This window comes from Phaenicophaeus curvirostris, chromosome 2 (assembly GCF_032191515.1).
Source record: "Phaenicophaeus curvirostris isolate KB17595 chromosome 2, BPBGC_Pcur_1.0, whole genome shotgun sequence".
NCBI classification, from domain to species: Eukaryota; Metazoa; Chordata; class Aves; order Cuculiformes; family Cuculidae; genus Phaenicophaeus; species Phaenicophaeus curvirostris.
The window spans coordinates 65,303,034-65,325,475 of record NC_091393.1 but is presented as its reverse complement, the minus strand read 5'-3'; the positions used below and the strand labels follow the sequence as shown (position 1 = coordinate 65,325,475).

At 42.7% G+C, this 22,442-nt stretch overlaps 1 protein-coding gene across 3 annotated transcripts in view; it reads right to left on the bottom strand.

Annotated features, from left to right (window-relative positions):
* DISC1 (DISC1 scaffold protein) overlaps positions 1-15,108 on the bottom strand; it is a 201,885-nt gene extending 186,777 nt beyond the window's left edge. For all 3 annotated transcript variants that reach the window (XR_011337009.1, XM_069852290.1, XM_069852289.1), the window contains exon 1: positions 15,044-15,108. The gene's annotated coding sequence lies outside the window, so the exon portion shown is untranslated. The remainder of the gene's footprint in view (positions 1-15,043) is intronic.
* Positions 15,109-22,442: the final 7,334 nt, after the last annotated feature.

Below are 22,442 nucleotides of genomic sequence, written 5' to 3'. Positions count from 1 at the left end.
AAAAGCAGGCTTTTTTCTCAAGCAAGTGCCATGCTGAATTGGGGACTAAGTGCCTTGATGTGATAAAAAGAACAGAAACAGGCCTTTTTTGGGGTTTTCAAATTTAAAAATATACTAAGTTTCCAGCTTGTGAAAGCATGCAGTTGTACTGTGAAGGCCTATTTGATAACTAATCAACACCTGAGACCCAAGGCTTGATAATACAGAAAATTGCATTCCTCGAAGCTGAATGAAAATTACACTACCCAACTTCTCTGCTGCAGCACTATAAGAAAACTCATTTTGCTGGCCAGAAAAGCAAGTGGCCAAATTCATTCTAGAACAGGCTGGTGACTTCACACTGTTACAATAAAGCACAACCACTTAAAGAGCATGATACTGTCAAAAACAAATGGACATTTCTGCTCTTTTCATTTTTGTTCTTGCATAGTCACCTATTGTTATATAAGTCCCAAGCATTAAAAAAAAGCCAGAGGAGCCCAAGACCCTTGCGATAAACTTTAGCGTAATCCTGTTACAGTCATTCCTCACACATCTTTCTCCAGCTGTTACATCTCACATTGAAAATTCATCTCTGGTTGACGAGCCTCAACCCCATCAGTTTCCAGACCTTATACAGCTCACTCATATTTCACCCAACACGCTTCTATCAGCCTAGGCTAGCTGGAACTGCTAAACTCAATCAACTGCCTAACATAAGTTACCTTTTCAAGCTCCCCAGTCATCACTTACCCTATACCCAGCTCTGCAATGCATCCCATGGATCACCTGATGGACAACGAAACACCCTAGGGGAGAACACAAGCAGGTCTGGGAAAACAGGCCAGTACCAGCACTGGGTGCCTTCTGCACACTCAGTAACAGAAGACAACTTCCTCAAATACCTAGCTCAATTTGTTTTAACCTGCAAGTATAATTCTTTTTAACTTACAGTCAAATAACTGAGAATAATTTATCCACTTTCCAAAAAAGCAGGAGGATACACAAGTTGTAAGCCTACAGAGAACATTCACATCAGAAAGCCATTGGTTATTTCAAGAGTTTGGGGCTTTTTCTTTTTTTAAAGTTTGCTGCTTTTCTTCCTGAGGAAAAAAAACTTTTGTTCCCAGTCTCAGTGCAGTCTCAACCGGAGTGAAAACACTGGTTCTTTCAGTCAAGACTACAAAACAGCTTTAAATATTACACAGAAATAGGGGAGTGATGATTTTGCATAGAAACTGCAAAGTTTGGTTAGGTCCTGAATTAATTTGCAAACACTTAATGGGTTTGCAGTCGTATCCCATACAATTATTTAACCAAACATGCATGCAACTATGAAATTAGTACACAGCAGTCCTATTTCAAGAATGGTCTATTTAACACACCACACGTCCTTCATCACTCTGTCTACGGAGTGACAATGTGGATTCCCACTACTTCTGTTCAGTCAGATCATCTACAGCAAGACTCTCATATAAAAACTCATGGGGGGAAGAAAGAAAAAAAAAAAAAAAAAAAGGAAAAAAAAGTGAAGTGTGAGAGCACATTGACAGCAGTCAATTTCTAATTCAAGCACAGTTTGAGTGCTCCAGCTTGGAGATTTGAATTTTTAATTTCACCAAGAGAATGGGTTCCAAATTAAGCATCTGATGCACAGTCAGTCTGAAACTAAAATTGAGTTTACTGAAATAGAAAGTAATTTTCTCTTAACAGCTCAGTAGTGATCACATCTAATGGAAATAAAACAACGTGGCAGTTCCTATATTACCAAGGGTGAGGAGTCAGAATGCTTTTAGCTTTACAATTTAATATCTAAGTCCCAGGACAAATGCTCATCCTTTGCCTGGTGCAGGAATTTTACCTTATAGCTGAAGTCAGACTGTGAGGATGTGATATCAATGCTGTCTAGACAACAAAGGAGATGGAATGGAGCTCCAGACATCAGAAAAGCTGAGTAATAACTTCCCACAGAAAGCACAACACCTCAGGATGCAGCTTAAATACAAGATAACGCAGAAGCAAGGTATGTACGTAAACTGCAGTTACAGCAGTACACGGTACACAGAGCCCACTTCAAATGAGGAGACAGGCAAAGAAGCAGCACTGGTCCTTCACCCTACTCCCCCAGAAATAAAGTCTGAGGGCTTTGCCTGAACTCCCACAACTCTGTACTCCCACAAAATTCCTCTACTCAGGTATTCTCTGCTCTCTGCAGCAGCGATTGTGTGGATTGTGCTTTTGCTGGCTGACAATAAATCACCACTCCAAGCGGCAAGACAAAGATTCTTATTTGAAGCCACGAGGCACTGCTCTCCCATCTAAACGGCTACACAAACAACTTCAGTTAATGGAATTCCTTGCTAAAGGCCAGCAGAAAGCTCAGCATCATCAGCATGTAGATGCTACAGCCTGTGAGGGGTCAGCCTTCGTCCTCCAATAAGCTGAGAGCAGTTCCCTTAGAGACCTGCAGTGGTAAGGTGTAAAGATGCACATGATATCCCTTTAGAGATCTTCAGGAAGAATGTGGTTTGACTTTTACAACCCTTTTACAACCCAAGGCCATAGACAGACAAAACAGAAGTTGGAAGTCTGTTGAATTCGACATGAGAACACAAGAGTGAAGACATCAGCTATATCCTTTTCCTCTAGCATGGAGAAGAAAAGTAGTTGGTTGAGGTGAAATTCTGATAATCTCTCATGAACAAGCTATGGGAGAAGTACTATAGCACGTATTGCTGAAACAACAGCAGAACACTAATCATAGGCTCAAACACCTCTCTTCTAGCAGAAATCACAGCTCCTTCTAAATAAAGTGGGACAGAAGTCACTGCACCTGCAGCAAGTCTGATATCTAAAAAAATCCCCAACAACAACAAAAAAAATCACGTTTAAGGAAAGAACAGAGTCTCTTTCTAGAAGAAAACTGCATTGAATTACAATATTTAGCAGATGTGCCAGCACAGAGTGACAATGACAATCAATACAGAAGATGAGAAGACCTCATGAAGGGGCTGAAGAACACTCAGAGAAGGTACGCACTAGCACTAGACAGCTAAAAGTCCATACCTTCCCAAGTAAGTGTCTTGGCATTAAAGGCCAAACTCAGTGTTTCCTACCCATATCACCAGGTATTGTCTTCACAACCAGACTACTGGTGTGACAACTCGCACAAGATCTGAACAACTGCCTACTCAGCTTCCAGCAGGAGCCAAGAGTTACCCCATACACCTCACAACACGACAAGAGAATTAAGACTCAGGAGGACCAAAGCCCTGTCTGCATGCAGATCTGAAAGCCATTCCCGACAGAGGCAGACAAGGATCAAAGGATACAGTCAGACAGCAGCCAGTCAGACCTCATGCTGAGGGAGGACATCATCAACACTAACAGATCTACTTTGATTGCCATTCACTCATTTCTGTCTCCGTCCCAACTCTGCCAATACCAACATTGCATATGCTTTCCACTGTTCCCATCAAGCATTGCCTCCTTTTCCACCAATTTCCATTGCATTTATTTTCTTGGTGTCCAATTTGTTCTCACAAACCAATTGCTCATTTCTTCTCAAGTAAGCGAAAAATATAGTTAAACCAAAAGTCTTTCCAATTGCTGCTCTGGACCTTTGACTGAACCCTGCATTGACTACACTTAACATTACTCAGTCCAGAGCAATAACCATCCCCAAAGCTCCCAAACAATGTTCACAGCTACACAGAGATACGCTCTTCCACAGCATCACTCATCAATACCACCTCTTTGGTTTCTCCTTTCAACTGCAGCCTCAACAAGCACAACCTTCCCCAGCCCCCTAACAGCATTCCCCTCACAGCAACAAACAAGCACATCTCAACTTGCACCAAAAAAACCTCCTCACACAAGCTTCCAGGCCCTCCAGCTCCCTAGTCCCCTCAAACCCTTCCCAGCTGGAAAGCCTTCCTGCTTTGCACTCCTTATCAGCAGAGCTAAGAAGTTTCTAGGCTTCTTCAGGTGCATTTATAAGGAGCCCACCCCACTCCATCTGTGTCCACTGATTGCAAGGATTGCCTCCAGGTACTGAGCCTTTTGGACTTCAGCCAGTTCTCAGGGCTCCTGTTAACTCTTTCATAGCACACAAATAGTTTGTATGAGCATCTAAATCAAGCCCCACTCTAAAGGCTCACTGGCTCTATTCATCCTCTTTGTGATTATCTCAATAAAACACCCATGAAAGAGCTACTTTCCCAAGACTATACATCACTGCTATTCACGTCTAAGAAATCAAGACAATTACCTGCCATAATTTACTCTGACAGTCTCCCTGGGCTTACATATATTAGCTAATAACACAGGTTACGCTTATTAACATATGCCTATGATGCTCAACAAAAGCACAGACTTTTGCCAGAGGTTTTTTTTAACTTATTTCTGTCACATGCTATTTGTAGTTCACTTAAGTATTCCTACCTCAGTACAAGGCAATAGGATCTGCAAACTTCTGTTGAACCTCACCTGTCTGCTTTTGCTACCCAATTAAATTAAAGCACAGTATTACAACAAAGACCTTGTACCCTTTCATGAGATAACTTGCACGCCAAGGACTCTATGCAATACTGTAATGAAACAAAGTCTTAAGCAAAATGAGAAGTAAACACAAAAATCCAATTGACCTTTCAAAAATACTCTCTATACAAAAATATTGTCTTTAATAATGCAATGAGATAGTTTTATGTACCATATGGTGTTAAACATGAACACCTGAAGAGATCTGCTTCAGTAACAAAAAGCTTGGCAGAGGAAATTTTGAGTGTCATTCAAATTGTCATTCAATATGGATCCTTAACTCCTTATTTCCAATACCTTAAAAAAAAAAAAAAAAAAACCAAAAAAAACCCACACAACTGAATTCAGAATCCAGGATGAGTAGCATCTACTGCAAGGTAGCTTGCATCTGCCTGTCCCTTTCAGTTGTATGGGACAGGCTTCTGAGTAGTATATCTTCCCTGGCTTCTTTCAGGTTTACACATAGTATATAGTACTCCTAACAAATATTATTATTATTCAAAAAGTAGCAGACAGAACTGCTGTAGCTTCCTTTTAAGGAAAGCAAAGTGCTTTCATAGACATTTCATAGAATCATAGAACAACCAGGTTGGAAGAGACCCACCGGATCATCCAGTCCAACCATTCCTATCAAACACTAAACCATGCCCCTTAGCACCTTGTCCACCCATGCCTTAAACACCTCCAGGGAAGGTGACTCAACCACCTCCCTGGGCAGCCTGTTCCAGTGCCCAATGACCCTTTCTGTAAAAATTTGTTTTCTAATGTCCAGCCCAAATCTCCCCTGGTGCAGCTTGAGGCCATTTCCTCTTGTCCTGTCCCCTGTCACTTGGGAGAAGGGACCAGCACCCTGAGAGAGCAATGAGGTCTCCCCTCAGCCTCCTCTTCTCCAGGCTAAACAACCCCAGGTCTCTCAGCCGCTCCTCATAAGACCTGCTCTCCAGCCCCCTCACCAGCTTCGTTGCTCTTCTCTGGACTCTCTCCAGAGCCTCAACATCCTTCTTGTGGTGAGGGGCCCAGAACCGAACACAGGATTCGAGGAGCGGTCTCACCAGTGCCGAGTACAGAGGGAGAAGAACCTCCCTGGACCTGCTGGTCACACCGTTTCTGATCCAAGCCAAGATGCCATTGGCCTTCTTGGCCACCTGGGCACACTGCTGGCTCATATTCAGTCGGCTGTCAACCAACAGCCCCAGGTCCCTCTCCTCCAGGCAGCTTTCTAGACAGACTTCTCCTAGTCTGTAGCACTGCACAGGGTTGTTGTGCCCCAAGTGCAGGACCCGGCATTTGGCCTTGTTAAACCTCATGCCATTGGTCTCCAGTCTGTTCAGATCCCTTTGCAGAGCCTCCCTACCCTCCAGCAGATCGACACTTCCACCCAGCTTAGTATCGTCCGCAAACTTGCTAAGGGTGCACTCGATGCCTTCATCCAGGTCATTGATAAAGACATTGAACAGGGCTGGACCCAGCACTGAGCCCTGGGGAACCCCACTTGTCACTGGCCTCCAGCTGGATTTCACACCATTTCCCACCACTCTGGGCCCGGCCATCCAACCAGCTTTCCACCCAGGAGAGTGTGCGCCTGTCCAGGCCAGAGGCTGACAGTTTCTCAAGCAGAATGCTGTGATTGCTGGATCTAATAAGTCCTGCAGTACAGCAATAATTTGATGCATTAGCTTGTGGTTAAAACAGACCACGTGAGAAGCTGCTCAACCTATCCAAGTCACACACCATATCCAAGACAGAACTAAGGACTTACACAGGGCTCCCAAAAGACAACTAGGAAAAAAAAAACTTTCACTGTAAGAATACACCTAAAGGCTTTCTACCCTTAGAAGTTTTCTTCCTTGAAAAGATTAGAGATTTAGATAGAATTTTATCTTAATTTTCTCAAAACTTTAGAAACCTTGGACTCACAGGTATCGCCAAGGCAGATTCTGCAATAACAGTATTCCCTGTGGGATTCTATACAGCGAAGTTTCATTGGAAACTTCAAGTTTAACTTAAATGTTTATCAGAAATTTGAAGCAAATACAAAAATCATATTTAGAGGACTCCTTAACTTATCTATAATATGACTTGAGCCTGCCTACATTTTTTGTACTCCAAATCTAAATAAGTTTATACTAAACCACAGATCTGATAGGGGAAAGTATACTTATAAAACAGCTGTGTCAAGCAAGTCTGGAAGGATAGCCCATAAAGAGAAGTTAATTGACTAACTCCTTTAAATGCAGAGTAAAACAATGCTACCTTTAAGATGGAAGATGTAATTCCCCTGCAAAAGCTTCACAACCTGAAAAGCACTCTCTCCCTCTAAGCTGCAGAGAGCAGGAACACCTTGCATGAACAGCCTTACAGAAACAAAAAGTGCCAATAAAACTGTTGAAGATACCGAGAAGACATGTGGATTTTCATTTCTGTACATTTTAAGTGTCATAGTGCTTTACTGAGCACAATCATATTAAACATCTTAAAACATAAATTACATGAAATCCGACTCATAGGCAAGTACCAGATAAAGCCAGGAAGACAGAACTAAAGACATCTTTAAGGTTAGAATGCCCTCTTTGGGTATAAAGATATATTTGCAGCAACAATAAATTTCAGCAAATACAGTCCTACTTCATGCTATAGGAAGAAAGTAAATAAAAGAACATCAAGCGTGCTACTCTAAAACTTCAGAAGATGTTACAAATTGTATCTGATTACCCTCTACTAGCAACAACGTTCCTAAGACATTACATATCAGTAGCCAGGATAGCAGCAATCCATACAGAGCAGGGCACAGGAGCAGGATGAGAAGATGGACATAACGTAAAGCAAGACAGGTTCAGAATGAATACAAAGAAAAACCTTTTTTACCCTGAGGGCAGCCAAACAGTGAAGCAGGCTGCGCAGAGAAGTTGTGCAGTCCTTAGAGGTTTTCTAGACCCAACAGGATAAAGCCTAGAGCAACCTGGTCCAGCCTCAGTTAGTCCTGCTTTGAGCAGATACTTGGACCAGAGACTTCCTGAGGTGCTCTCCAACCTAAACTATCCTATCATACCTCTAAGCTTTAAATAGAGGTTTCAGGACTTGCAATATTTCACTAGTTATCTACACACACAAGAAAAGTTCAAGAGTTTCATCTGTGAAGATGCATCCAACTTTACAAGAAAGCAATTTATCTGATTTAACTCCACAAAGGAGTCACAAGGAAGTTAGTAGACAATAGTTTTGTCATACTTTCCTTGTAAGCTGGAAACAGCTTTCTATGAACAAAACGAAGAATAAAGTTCAGTACTCGAAATAAATAGATTCTCCTCTCAGCCAGCACTTAAGCATCCAGCAAACCCACACAGAAATCACAAGCTTCAGTGATGGTCAGGGCCTGAAGCAAGACAGACACAGTAAAGCGTAACAACATAGGAACTACTGTTCCACAGCAGCAGATCTTTAATAGTTAGCTGGTGATTAAACGATGCTCATGAGTGTCACTTAAACGTCACTTTGATCTGCTGCAGTTATTTCACAAAACGATTATTACTGAGGGTTTTTCATTGGCTGTGCAAACATTGGAGGGCATTTTCCTCAAAGCATTATTCAGTTTGCAATATTAAAAATTATTCTGATACCTTTTCCTAGGCTGCTTGCCAGTTGAAGGAGCCATCTGCTAGACTGCAACTGTCAGAGGACGTTTCCTTTTCAAAAGCTTAATCCCTTAAATGGTGCCAAGGGCACTACACACACACACGCAGAGAATCTAAAATCATTATGAAAAACTGCTACAAAACCTGCCTCTTAAATTTCTTGGCAAAGTTAGGAGGAAGATGACTTCTACCCAGCCCATGAAGTCTAATCATAACAAGGTCAGGTAGGATGGGGCCTTGGGCAGCCTGATCTAGTGGGAGGTGTCCTTGCCCAGTGCAAGGGGTTGGAATTAGATGATCTTTAAGGTCCCCTTCCCACCAAACCATTCTATGATTCTATGATAACATGGGCATAGAAACAGGCAAACCTGAACATCCTGCCACATGCTGTATCGGACAGCCATAACTGTGCTACAAATGCTCTATATAACTGAGTGCACAAATACAGTTATTTCTATATCTCCTCTTCTCTGTCTTGATATTATTCGGAAGTTGATGGATTTCTGGGGCTGGTCTTTTTCTTATTCCACTGCTTTGCAACATTGGTGTTTAAAATATGTGCAAATGCTGCTACACAGAATTCCTTAAGAGTAGCACTAAGCTGTTCTCTGCATTGACTTTACCTGACCCGTTTGGAGTTTTATTATTATAACTACTATTACTATTCCCTACTTAGCTGCCTGCATTGTCATTTTCCTTTCAAAAACTTCTCTAATGACTCTAACGATATAAAATATGAGATCATTTTTAGACGGTGAACACATAGAACAACTGCTCCCAAGAAGAGACTTGAAAGTATGAGAGCAACCCCACATACTTCTCACACAGCTTGCGCTGAGCAGTCATACTTTCACTCTTAAAACTGCAGCCACTCTAAACTTGCTATAGCCACACTTACCACCTAGGCTTCCAATTTAATGCCGAGGCAAAGCACACAGTTCCACTAAGACCTGGCAGTGCAGAAGCTGTGACACAAGAAGCGTGTGTGTCCAGATCCAGTAGAAAGGCCTGGACCCTCATCAAGAGGTTGAGTGCCACACCAAGCTCACCAGAAACATAGAAAAAGTGTTGCTACACACCGTTACTAGTTTTAACAAAGCCAAATTACTTTTAAATTATAGGAAATTAGATTAAAAAGTGAATGGCGTGAATACACACTGCCTATTCAACCCAAACATGAAAAGCCTTACCAGCTGCACTCTACAGAATAAACTGAAGGCCATTAAGAACAGGGTAAGCCAGCAGATTTCACAAGGGCAATCGGAAGTTCTCCTCAAAACAATAATACTGGATATTAGTTCCCAGTCCTACCTCATACAGGGAAAAATGACAACTGTACTCCTAAAACTAACCATCATAACTGTATTCAAGGTAGGCAGAGAACATCTCCTCAGCTAACTTGAACTGGTTTCAAACGTGACACTGGAGCAGGTGATCTCAAGGAAAATTCTGTCATTGACAAACAGTAACACTATAGCAGGAAAATTCTCAATCTGCTAAAAGAAAAATACCTTACTGCTACTGCTCACCACACACAAGGGAAGCAGGACCTGGTCTTCTTACCGTAAAGCAATCCAAGACCCCCTAACAAGGAGGATTCCCCCACTCACCCCAGGAATCAGACACAGAGTCTTTGGTGCACTGCTCAGAGGGAAATACTACTTTGAGCAGCCTTTCTCATGGCCAAGTTTGTACAAGACCTTGGCAGACCTTAAGCATGGGAACACTACATCAGCCGTCTCATCATGACCACGTTCAGATTTCCCAGGGGAAGGGAAAATGCAATACCTATTGATTATTAACTAGTTTGACACACAAGAGCAAAACCACAAAGAGGAACAGCTGCACTTCTTATACAATTTCAAGAAGAGCAGTGAAAATACTGAGACCCTCTAAGCCAATAAAAATACACTGCTCTCCTAACAGAGTACTCTGGCAGGACAGGAGCAAACCTTCTGCACAGTGCCCTGTCAAAACAGCGCTGCCCACCACAGCAACAGCATAATCTGGGACCATTCAGGGTGTCCAAGACCACCTCATGCCCTTAGAGACCCCACACCACTACTGATGCATAGATAGAGGCACCCCTTCCTAGGCACTCCCACTAGGAACACAGCAATCACAAAAATGTTAAAATCGAGGAAATCTAGTGACAACAATGCAAAGGACCACCAAACTCGGCAGTTATCTCTTCCATTCTCCTGAGATTGGTTTGCCTATGCTCTTCAAGAGAGGAGCTAGGAAGACAACACACCCACAACTCAGTTTGCTGGAGCCAGAATAAATATTTCTTTTGATTTTCGCTCTGAAAGTGACCTTGTTAGGCTCTGGATCGCTGCACAGATAAACAAAAGTCCCCTTCCCCCAGTCAGGCCTGGATGCAAGCGTGTGGATCTGGGGTATGACAGATGTGGAACAAAATACTTTGCATGAGGAAAAAACTGCGATTCCACTTCCCAAGCCCTCTGGAGACGTCGTGGAGATGCTAAAAGTGGGGTCCCCACTACAGTGTTCAAAACATGCATTTCAGACCCAAAGGCATGACTGCAGATCTAAATTCAAAGTGTGGCCAACTAGGTGTGCTGAGCTTGTGACTGCCGTGTTCACCTTATCAGTCAGCAAAATTGTGAAGCCACTGCCAAAGTTCACTGTCTATAGAAGCATATTGACAACATCACTATCGTTTGACTCTACCTTTCCACTAATTATTATGCAGAATTTAGTAAGGCCTTGGAAAGCTACACTGATGCCACATGCCTCACCTTACACAGATCTGGACACATGCAAAACAATTTAGAAAACCTAATTATACTAGCTTCCAGTTCCTGCTTCTCCCACAGATGCTAACACTTCCATTCTCGCTCAGTTTTACAATACTGTGAGCTTCTTGACATTCCACTACACAGGTTACCTTGAAGTTGCTCTACTAAGAGAGTTTCCTCTGTAATAATTTCCTGCCTCACCTCTCAGTCCAGCAAAAGAAACCTTCCAATCAGAGCCTACTAAAACCCTCCGAACAGCCAACTGTTCCGCCATCGCAGAGAACAGGGAAAGTTCACACACACCACATTCATCCTGGTCTCAGTTTCAAGCAGTCACTTCTCCCACACAACTCTTTGCCAAGGAGATTTTATCATCTGAGCATATATACACTGCGTTTAGCAAATTACTATCATATTTGCAGCTCTGATTCAGGTGCTGTTTGATCTGATCTATAAATACAGACCACGTAAACACCTTTGAAATGAAAGGAGCTTAAGAAAATGCATGTTCCACTTTCTATCCCTAAATTCTAAGAACAGAGCTGTTTATTTAGTAATGATGTACTTTTCAAGGTAAACTCCTAATGTTTTTACACTTGTTACAAATAAACATACTAACAGAAGTCAACAAAAAGGCACAGTAACCAGACAATTTACTCTGACACCAGGGTCACACAACTAACACGCCTATTTGTAAGACAGCAAGAAAGGAAGGAAAGGGACGACGGAGTAAGAAAGAATAGAAAGTGCCACCAATCACATTCATTAGGCAGTAGGGTCCCAATTAGTAATTTATCACACAGAGATAATAAGAGATCCAAGTGCTGGAAGATGGCTGTAAGATGAACGAGGGTCTGAAACAGAGAGCACAGCATTGTACAGTATGTACAAAGGGGAGGCAGAATCCAAATTCTGTGTGCCCCCAAGGAATCACACTGAACAAAGAAATCCTACTTGAGGCAAGTACATGATCTCACTCCTCTGCCTGCAGACTTCAGATTAGTCATTAAGCCACTTTACATTCTCAGCACCAATAAATAGAGAAGTAACTCCATGTCAATAGCTAATTCAATTTCCATACAGTAAACTTTGTTTAACAAACAAGGTCTATCAATATCTGATCTCAGCTTCCACAGCAGCAGTCCCTAGTAGGCTTCATAAAGAAACCTTTCTCCCTAAAAGAATTTTCAGGTGAGCAGTTAATGGAATCTGTGCCTATATGCTAAGAGATAAGAATAAAAATATAAAATTAAAATGAGTGTTAAATAGAATTAAGTAAATGCCTCCACATAAGGATACTACCATTTAACACAAGAACAGTAGCCTTTGTTCTGTGCCAGAGGGCCAAGTTCTTCCTGGGGCGACGATTTACAAAGGGCACATTCATCCCAAATACATAGGAGTTCTGGAGCTGTTATCCTCCAAGAATAGTGAGTAGTATTACAACATAACCTGGGCTCAGTTCTAATATAAGTGACACAGCATGAAAGGGCTTTTCTCTGGAAAAAGACACAAGATGCTAAGGAACTTGGAAATCACTATGGCAACTCCACGGGTTCCTTTGTGTTCACCTTTCAGGCCAATACTCTGAAGTAGGTAAGAAAACCCCTTTCCACAGGAGTCACTAATACACTTTACTCCAAGACCAGAAAAGGTTGCAGCCTGTCTGCAGTCCAATTAGAACAAAGGTTTGTTCGAGGAAACCCAATGCTAAAATGAAAAGAAAAAACACCTCCTGACGAGCACTCAGGAGGTGTTACACACTCCAGTAACTCTCATTTGAAAGGTCAGGTGGTTCAGAGCTGTCAGAGGCCCAAGTTACCCTGAGCAAAAAAAGCCTAACCGAGTGTGCCTAATTTGTGAACAAAGCCAGAATTAACCTTTACGGGTTTTGCTTTTGTAAGTACAAAACACTGTTTGCAGTGCTTTCTGTCTTCCTGTTCATCACAATTAATTTATCCTGGTGCTAATAAATCCTCTTTGCTTACACGGCCCCACTACAATTCCAGCAGTGGCAGCTTAGGCAGAAACTTTTGACTTCACTTTGCTGAAGAAAACAAAGGCTGATTAAATTTAAAGAGGGAGGAAGCCAATGGCAATACAATACTTGCCTCTGACCACTCTTCAGAGTGCTGCTGCACTGTAAACAGTGTTGTGTTTGAGAACACGTTATTTTCACTGCCCAGTCTCCAAGAACTATACAGAAAATCAATAAGCACTGGAAAGTAAGGAAAGAAAAGACATAGTTGGACATGGTCTTAATCTCAAGTGTACAAAACACCATTCATAAGTATTCAGGGGCTCATTTACATTCCCTCGACCCACCACAACCACAACATTTTAAGTAACCACAAACCCCTAAACTCAGCTTTTTTCTTATTAAATCAAATATTTATTTTAAATATCCCTACACTTCCATTTCAGAAGTGCCTAAAAACCCTATCAGTAGTAAAAACCTACTGTAGCTTCAATGGGAAAACCATTGTTAGTAGCTTCCTAGAAGGAACCACAACAACTTCTAACTTCAGCAATACCCACACAACATAATTAAAGCGACTCAGTATTTAAACAAGGAAAGTTTAATAAAGTAGAACTCCCATTCTCATGGATTACTCTAAAGTAAATGAACAAATACAAAAGGACAAAATCAGAGATAACACATCCCTATGTACTTTGTTCATTTCTTTGAAAATTTTCATTTACTTTTATTTACCAGTAGTGTATTTTGTAAAAGCCTTTATAATAAAGTTACTTTGTTGCAGAGCTCAAATCACTGTTCAGAAACATAGCAAAATGTTACTGAAGCACATGTACACAAAGATTAGCATGGATTACCAAAACATGAATGAGTTGTTTTCTATCACAACATTGGCAAGAACAACCAAAGTGTTGGCAGAAAGCCTCGCTGGACTAATAGAGCCTGGAGAACCACATATCCCTTACAACCCAAAAGGCAGTGGACCCACACAGTAACATGCTCCTCTCCTCAAGCTCTCCTCAGAAAGGTTAAGCGTTTTTTTCCCAGGATTTCCCCACAGCTCCAGCCTTCTGCCAGCACCACTGTTGGTAACAGGGGCATCCCTGCCTCGGGTTAACAGCTGTTGCTCTGAGAGAGGAGAAGGGCAGCTCATCCACAGCAGAGACCGAGGTCTTTCAAAACTCAGTTGTTTGTAAAAGCACATACACACAGCTTCTCTGTTAAGGTGGCAGTTCCCTTTTTCTTCCTTTAAACCGAGTTCAGAGATATCGTGTGGGTGACCTTACTGACAGCATCATTACCTCCCTCTTTGCAGTGGCTTATTTAGGAAAAAAAAAATCAGAGGATTTGGGGAGTTTAAAATACTAATACTAGTGATAATGATAATAATACTAGTGATAATAATGATAATACTACTGGTAATAACGATTATATTGATCACCATTATCAGTATTATCACTACAATAATTCTGATAATAATGACAATACTGATAATAATGATATCGATCACCACTATCAGTATTATCACTAGGCTAATACTTATAGTAACGATAATACTTATCAGTATTACCAGTATTATCATTACGGTAATAATGATAATACTGATATTAATTATATTGATCGCTATTACCAGCATTATCATTACGATAATACTAACGACATTGATCACTATTACCAGTATTATCATTACGATAATACTGATAATAACGATAACTGGTAATAATGATGGTAATGTTATTTCAACGTTGTAAAGTGATTTCCTAGACCACATTTCCTACAAAATAATAACAATAGCTCTATATCAGTGTTATAAAGTTATTTCCTAGACCACCTTTACTATGAAATAAACGGTAGCATCACTAGGGACTTGGACAAACAACCCCCAAACCTACAAATGTCCAAACTTTCAGGCTGCCACACGGAGATCAGCGTTTTCCAGCCAAGAGCCCTCCCCTCCCCGTACCGAACTTGCCCCCCCCCCCGCCCCGGGCGCCACGGGACCCCGGTGCCTGCGGGCAGCGCCCGGTCCCGGCCCCGCCGGCCTCGCTCCACCGACTCGTTCGAGGCGGAGGCGGGGGATGGAGGGGGAGGCGAAGCGATACGGTCACCGCTCCCTCCCCATCGCTCTCCTCGCCCCGCACGCCCCCGCTCACCTGCGCTCGCCGCCTCCCCCGCGCCGCCGCGGCGCCGCCTGCCGGTACCGCCCGCCTGGGGGGGCGGCGGCGCCCACATCCCGGCGCTCCCCGGTGTCTCCGCGTGTCCCCCCCCCCCCCGCCCTTCTCCCACTCTCGTCGGGGCGGAAAGCGGCGGCGGCCACTCCCAGCCGGGGGCGGAGGGAGAGGGATGCGGGCGGGTCCGGCGCTGGGGGGGATGCGGGGCGGGGAGGGGGGTTTGGCGGAGAGGACTGGCTGTGCGTCCTGGGGTTGTGGAGGTTGGAAAAGACCGCTAAGATCGTGCCTCCAACCGAGGCCATTCCCTCTCGTGTCCTGTCCCCGGTCACTTGGGAGAAGAGGCCAGCTCCCGCCTCTCCACAACCTCCTTTCAGGTAGTTGTAGAGAGCAATGAGGTCTCCCCTCAGCCTCCTCTTTTCCAGGGTGCTGGCCTCTTCTCCCAAGTGACAGGGGACAGGACGAGAGGGAATGGCCTCAAGCTCCACCAGGGGAGGTTCAGGCTTGACATCAGAAAAAAATTTTCATGGAAACGGTCACTAGACACTGGAACAGGCTGCCCAGGGAGGTGGTTGTGTCACCATCCCTGGAGATGTTTAAAAGATGGGTGGATGAGGTGCTGAGGGGTATGGTTTAGTGGTTGATAGGAATGGTTGGACTTGATGATGCTGGGGGTCTTTTCCAACCTAGTGGTTCTGTGATTCTGTGCTTCTCATCCCTCAGGTCAGCACGGGGGGCTGGGGCTGTCCATCCAGTCACTGTTCCTCCAAGTCTGCAAGACACTGGTGTTAAGATGGTAGGGAAGATGAGGCCACTGCGGTCCCCTTCCCCGTCTGCATCTGCCTGAGGGGACCAGCAGACCAGAAGGACCACCTCTGCCACCCATACCAAGGTGTACAAACTCGCACCCGCACATCCTGAGGAGCTGCAGTTCCAGCATAGAATCATAGAATAGAAGAACCATTAAGGTTGGGAAAGACCTGTAAGATCATCCAGTCCAACTGTCAGCCCAACACCAGGCCTACTAAACCATGTCACAAAGTGCTGCATCTACACACTTTTTGAACACCTCCAGGGAGGCACTTGAACAATTCCCTGATTAGCCTGATCCAATGCTTGACCAGTCTTTTGGTAAAGAATTTTTTTCTGATGTCCACTCTAAACCTCCCCTGGTGCAACTTGAGGCTGTTTCCGCACATCATGGGGATATGGCTATACCAAGTCTATATAGCAAATACACTACTAGGAAAATACTCATTTTCAAATGTAGCCCTACTGTGCCTCGCTTGGTCCTTACAGCCACCATGTGACTGTTGATGGGCCCCTCTCTGGCATTCCCTCATGGGTCAGGTACTCACTGAATTCAGCAAGGCTTGCATAAAATTAGATACTATGGTATTCTTTGGCTTTCTGTAGCTTAAACATGGAATCAACCTCTACTCCGTATGTTATTTTATCACCTTTGTACAGCTTCACATCTCTTAATGTCAAATACAGAGCTTTTTCGTTTTGCTGCAAGGTGCTGTGATTTACATATATGCACGGGTTTTGTCTAGGTCACAGGCAATTTTCTTTATAGCAGCTCATGCGGTGTCATACTTTGTACCAAAACAGTGTTGATAACGCAGGGATGTTTTAGTTACTGCTGAGCAGTACTTACACAACCTGAAGGCCTCAAAAAGTTTTCTGCTTCTCACACTGTTCTGCTAACCAGCACGCTGGGGTTGCGCAATAATTTGGGAGGGGACACAGCCAGGACAGCTGACCTCAACTGACCAAAGGGATTTCTCAGACCATATGACATTATGCGCATCAGTAAAAGTAGGAGGGAAGAATGAGGAAGGAAGAACATTAGGAATTACTGCATTTGTCTTCCCAAGTAACCATTCGGAATGACGGAGCCCTGCTTTCCTGGGGATGGCTGAACACCAGTGTGCTCATGGGAAGTAGTGAGCTAATTCCTTGGTTTGCTTTACTAATGTGTGCAGCTTTTGCTTTACTTATTAAACTGTCTTTAGCTCAACTCTTGAGTTTTTTCACTTTTACTTTTCTGATTCTCCCTCTCATCCCACCAGGGGAGAGTGAGTAAGCATCTGTGTGGGGCTTAGCTTCATATCAGAGTTAATATACAACAATTAGAGCAAATTATTTCAAGTCTTTATTCTAAGCTCCCTGTACCTTTCCTGAGGCTGCTGCCTTGAGCTTACGTATCGTGTCAAAACCATGAATTTCTGCTGAAATCCCTTTCTCTGTTTTACATTGTAGATAATTTTAGTCCCACATCATTTCCCTTGTATCTTCTCAGTCCTAGCATCACTTTTAGCTACACCCTGTATTTCTTTATCCAGTTTTATTTCTAGTGATACCCTCAACTGTGAGCTTTGTATAAGTTTATGACTATCTCCTAACTACAGCTTTGTATCAGCTTTGCTATCATAGTAACTGCTTCAAAGGTGGATCATCATATACATTATATTAGCAATGTACATGGAATCAACTTTTTTTCCTCTTCAGGGAAACTTTTGCCTTCTCAGATATAACAAATGCTATTGTAAGTTAAAAATACCATCCTGCGCACAGGGAAGTTTTCATAGCATACAGAAAAGTGGCTAAAAAAAAAAGCCCAGGTTTATCTAAAAGCCAACAGCTCACTTAGGTTCCTAGGTTTCAGTCCATTTATTGAGACATACAGGACATGCTAAGGGATTTTTGACCCCATGTTCCAGACTGTGCCCTTCCTGACTTGTGAGAGAAGAGAGCCAGCAGCTGCGCCTCACATACCAAAAATAGCCACACATCCTTCTTCTTCCTTCTGCCCTGATCATAGTGTGTTTTATTCAGATGATGTCAGTGCTAACTCCCATCAGTCAGGGAGAAATTTCTAATCGAAGAGCAGCTGTACTGGCTGAGACAAAGAGCCCATCTAGCACAGCCTTGCCTCCAACTCAAACCCAGGGCAGTTGCCTCAGCAAGAGTAGGAACAAGGCAGCAAACGCCATACTTCCCCTTTGGACTCTCCCACCCTCTGCCCATTGTCAGCTCAGGGGTTTTCTCAGCTCAGTGTGGTTTGTCAAGTCAGTAATCTGCAGTGGATCTCACACATTCCAAGTGTTTCCAGCCTCCCCTTGAGCCTCAGCTTCAGCTTTTGGAACGCACAGCACCCACGAGTGAAAGGTTGCCCAGGTCTCCACCCACTGTGTGAGGTAACAGCTCCTGGTGCTTGCTCTGAGCCTGCCTATGGCTGCCCATCTTTGAAAGCTGCCAGGTTTTTATGCTTGAAGAAACATAGATTTTTCCCAATGTGCCTCTGCTGATTTCCATATGTTTTATCACATCATGTGGTCCCTTTTCCAAACCACATGATGCTAAGCTACTTAGGCTGGCCTTATGCAGAAGCTGCTCCAAACCTTTGATTATCTCTGTTGCTCCTCTCTAAATCTTCTCTACTTCTGCTTTTTGAGATGAGGGGGCTAAGTAAGGGTGCAGATTAGCCACGGATTTCTGCAGTGTTGGCATCTTCATGTTTCCTGTTGTGTTCTGTGTTCCTTTACCAATAGTCTGTAACATCTGATTTGTTTTTTCCTGACTGCTGCCACACACTTCGCTGATATTTTCTCATATGTAACTAATCTCACTGTTCCCTTCTTAGTGGCAGTGATCATCTCAGAGCTGTTCATCTTATATGAGAAGTTAGGGTAGTTTAGCAAGGTGCTGATTCAGTTTATACACAGTGAGTTTCATCTGCTGTTTGGTTGTCCAGTCATTCAGCCTCATAAGGTCCTTCTGCAGCTCTTTGCAGCCAGTCTTCGTTCTTGCTAGCTCAAACAACTTGGCGTCATCAGCAGACTTGTTTCAGGTGCTTATATGTTAAACAGCAGAGGTTCTAGAGATATTAATCACTCCAAAACTACTAAAAGATAACTCTTCTAGAAGCTAATGTTCAAAAGAACCATGACATAATCTGTACTCAGAAAGGAACCCTCTTTATGGGTTGTTTGCTTTGAATCTATTCAGACTTAAAGTGTACCCAAACTTTTGCTTAAAATGATTTTGCCTTTCCTCATGCAGACTCATATCAATGCACATACTTAACAAAAAAGGTCCTACTACAGTAGAGTACACCACAGACGTGACCTGGGGAGGTAATCAGCAGTATGTGTGGAAAAAAATATAAAAATATATAGGTATAAATCTAGAACATGGCAACGTGTTCATTTATCAAGAGAGGAGTTGTTTTCAGATGATCACCCTTGTTCAATTATCAGACTGTTAGAAAGGGTTTGGAGGCAGATAGTGTCTATAGAGGACTTTAAGCATGCCTGCAGAAAAAGGTGCAGGCAGCTGATAGACTGATGAAGCAAATGCTAGTAAGTGAGAATAGTATTCTTGTGTTTTAATGCTGCTTGAATTGTGTCCGTCGTGGAAGATCTGGGTGAGAAATCCCGAGCTTACAAAGAAATATACCCACCTGCAGTTTGCCCTAATTAACTTTGGGGCAGTAGTCAGGTGTTTGAAGTGAGATGGATGGAATAAGAAATTACACAGAAGAGCATACATTACAGCAGATACTATATGGCTATGTTCTATTTTAGATTAGACAGGAGGGAGCTGCAGTGTTTTGCTGTTTCTTCATTTCAAATTTTCATTATGATGGCATATAAAGCTGCCAAAAGAAATGATCCTGCCTGCTCCCTCCACTACTTCTCTAGTTGTGCCTTCCTTCCCTGCCCCCACACTACTGTTTGTTTTGTGCTGGCAAGAGCATTTCTCTGGCTCTACAGTAAACTGAGAACAGATGTGGATTTAAACTTTTTTTTTCCTCACGAAAAGTCTTTCTCCAGTTGAAAGTGACTGTGAAACTACAGCATTACATGCTGCATCAGAAATGCCACCAAATTTGAACAATCCCTCCTGCGTGCTGAAGGCAGTGCTGCTGCCTTTTTCCTTCTCAAACATCTTCCTGAGCCCTTGTGCCAGCTCAAAATTGCCTCCTTTGTTTCCACTCCTCATCTCAGCCTCACTGCTTCTCATTGTCTACACGTGGCTGGGTTTTTGTGCGGCACCTTCACTTCCAATTGACATCAGTGCGTGAAAGCTCCCTCCTGCACCTGCTGCCATCATGAACATATTTATTGTAGCTCTCTCCCTTAGGAATTCTGAACCCTCGTAGCTCAGCTGCAAACTCTGCTTTTCTTCTTGCGTTCATAATTGTTTTTCACTCTCTACCCTGTCACTGCTAAACCAGAGACCTTTTCTGTTTCAGTAGTAAATAACGTATTCACCAAAACAGGCTGCTGAAGGGAAGCGCACTCTACTTGCAAATTTGAGTTGAATTCAGGAAAAAAAGGTCTTGCCTAGCATAAAAATGAGGAAAGCCCAGACAAGTTAGGCTTACTTATTTTGATCTCTCCCAGATCAAGACATCATGACCTTGTTAAGCTAGGCTCACATATGGCACTGCAGCATCTATCACAGAGCAGAAGAGTAAATGGCCGGCATGCTCATGTCCTCATGTTCTAATAAGGATTTTCTCAAGTTTTCTTTTCATCATCTCTCCTTCACGTTTAAAACTACTTATATGGCACCTTTTAAAGCATGGCTTCAACATGGACTGGAGAAGCTGCAATAAGGTGGGAGGCAAGGAAGACGTGGCTAGGGCAGAGAAGCAGCATGGGCTGGTGCAGACTAGAGTGAGGTGGAGGTTGTGCCCACTGGGAGGTAGGGCATCCAGCCAAGCTGCCACTTCTCACCAGAAGACTCAGGACAAGGGATGACCATCACCATGGCTGGCTGGGAGGCTGGGAGATGGCAGCTCAGCTCGGTGTTGTGCCATGGCTACAGACTCCTACTCCTTACATTGCTGTACTCTGCACAAGTGAAAAAACCCAGTACTTTTCCATTGCCTGGTCCTGCTGGGGCAACAACCTCTGAGCTTCTTCTTTTTCACCTGTGCACCCTCATGGCTCTGTTCACCACCTTCTTTCCCTTCAGTAACATCACTTGCAGAGAAAACTAACACTCCTCCTTAATTTTCATCTTAAATGTCCAAACCCAGAAGAACTCATTTCACTTTCAGTGGTGAAGTTCATCTCCAAAGGATTGTTTCCCATCAAATAACAATAAAAGTACGGGCATTTTGGGTTAATCTGCAAAGAACTTTTAAGTTTGTCTACTTTTAGCTCTTAGACAGAACTGAAGCAAATATTTTTTTACACAGCTTTGATCAGTGCTTAGCTAACGTATACAATAATGCCCTATGCAAATGAGATGTCCTAAATTTCGTTGTGCTTTAGTCAACTTTTTGGCTACTTACAATATCTCTGGAATGTGCTTTGTGAGGTGATTTGCACAAAAGTGATCTTCATTATAGGTAAATAAAATAAATCAGAGTGCTTAACGTAAAAGGGAGAAGTCCCAGTTATTAAACTTCTGAACTTCTAGAGACTCCAGCTAAGCCAGGACTTTGTTAAAAAAAAGTCAAGCAACTTATTAAATCAAAGTTATGCTAATCTGATAGCAACTGATGAGACTTCACTATGATTGTTGTTACAGGTGAATACATTTCATTTTCCAGAATCATGTTTTTTTGTTGTTCATCTACAGCTGTAATGGAGCAGCTTAGCTGACTTTACCGGCATCGTTTTCTCATGCTGTTCCAAAGACAGTAACTCAGCTAGTGTCAGAGTAGACTTCAAAACTAGAGTAAAGTTGATAGCACATTACCACTCAGTTAAAAATATTTATGGGACTCAGAATAATGTATCATAGATAACTCAAAAATGTTTGAAGCCCTAATCCAGTGGATATACAAATCAAAAGTGTTAAGCCTTTGGATGGTTATTTTGACTGAGTGCTTTCCTACAAACTGAAGTGACTCCAAGAAAAGAATTAGTTTCCCTAGAGACACCTGATCACTTGCAAACAACCTAAGGATTCATATTGCTGTTCTCCAGGCCTTGAAGATAGATTCTAGGGAACTTTACTCATCAAGTGTAAACCAGACATAACTCTAAGTCAACTGATCAATTAAAAACAAAACTGGGAGAAATGAAGGGAGGAGCACTGGTGGTTTAAAAAAGCAGAATAATTCTTTTTTTTCAGCAACTAACCTTTTTACCACACTAATGCCCTCAAGTCCCAGATTCCCTGAAATTTATTTGTCTCACGCTCTTCAGTATCTACTACTTGTCAGAAATTGGGATTTAAACATTACAGTATAGCCACTAAATAAGCAACCATTCCTGCATTTATCTTTTTACATCTGAATATGGAATTATTTTCTATTGTATTATCGTTATTACAGGGATTTTTTCACAGCATGTGTGTACCTGGATTTGAACTTATTAGGTTGTAGCATTGATTTCAATAAACCTTACCCTTTTAA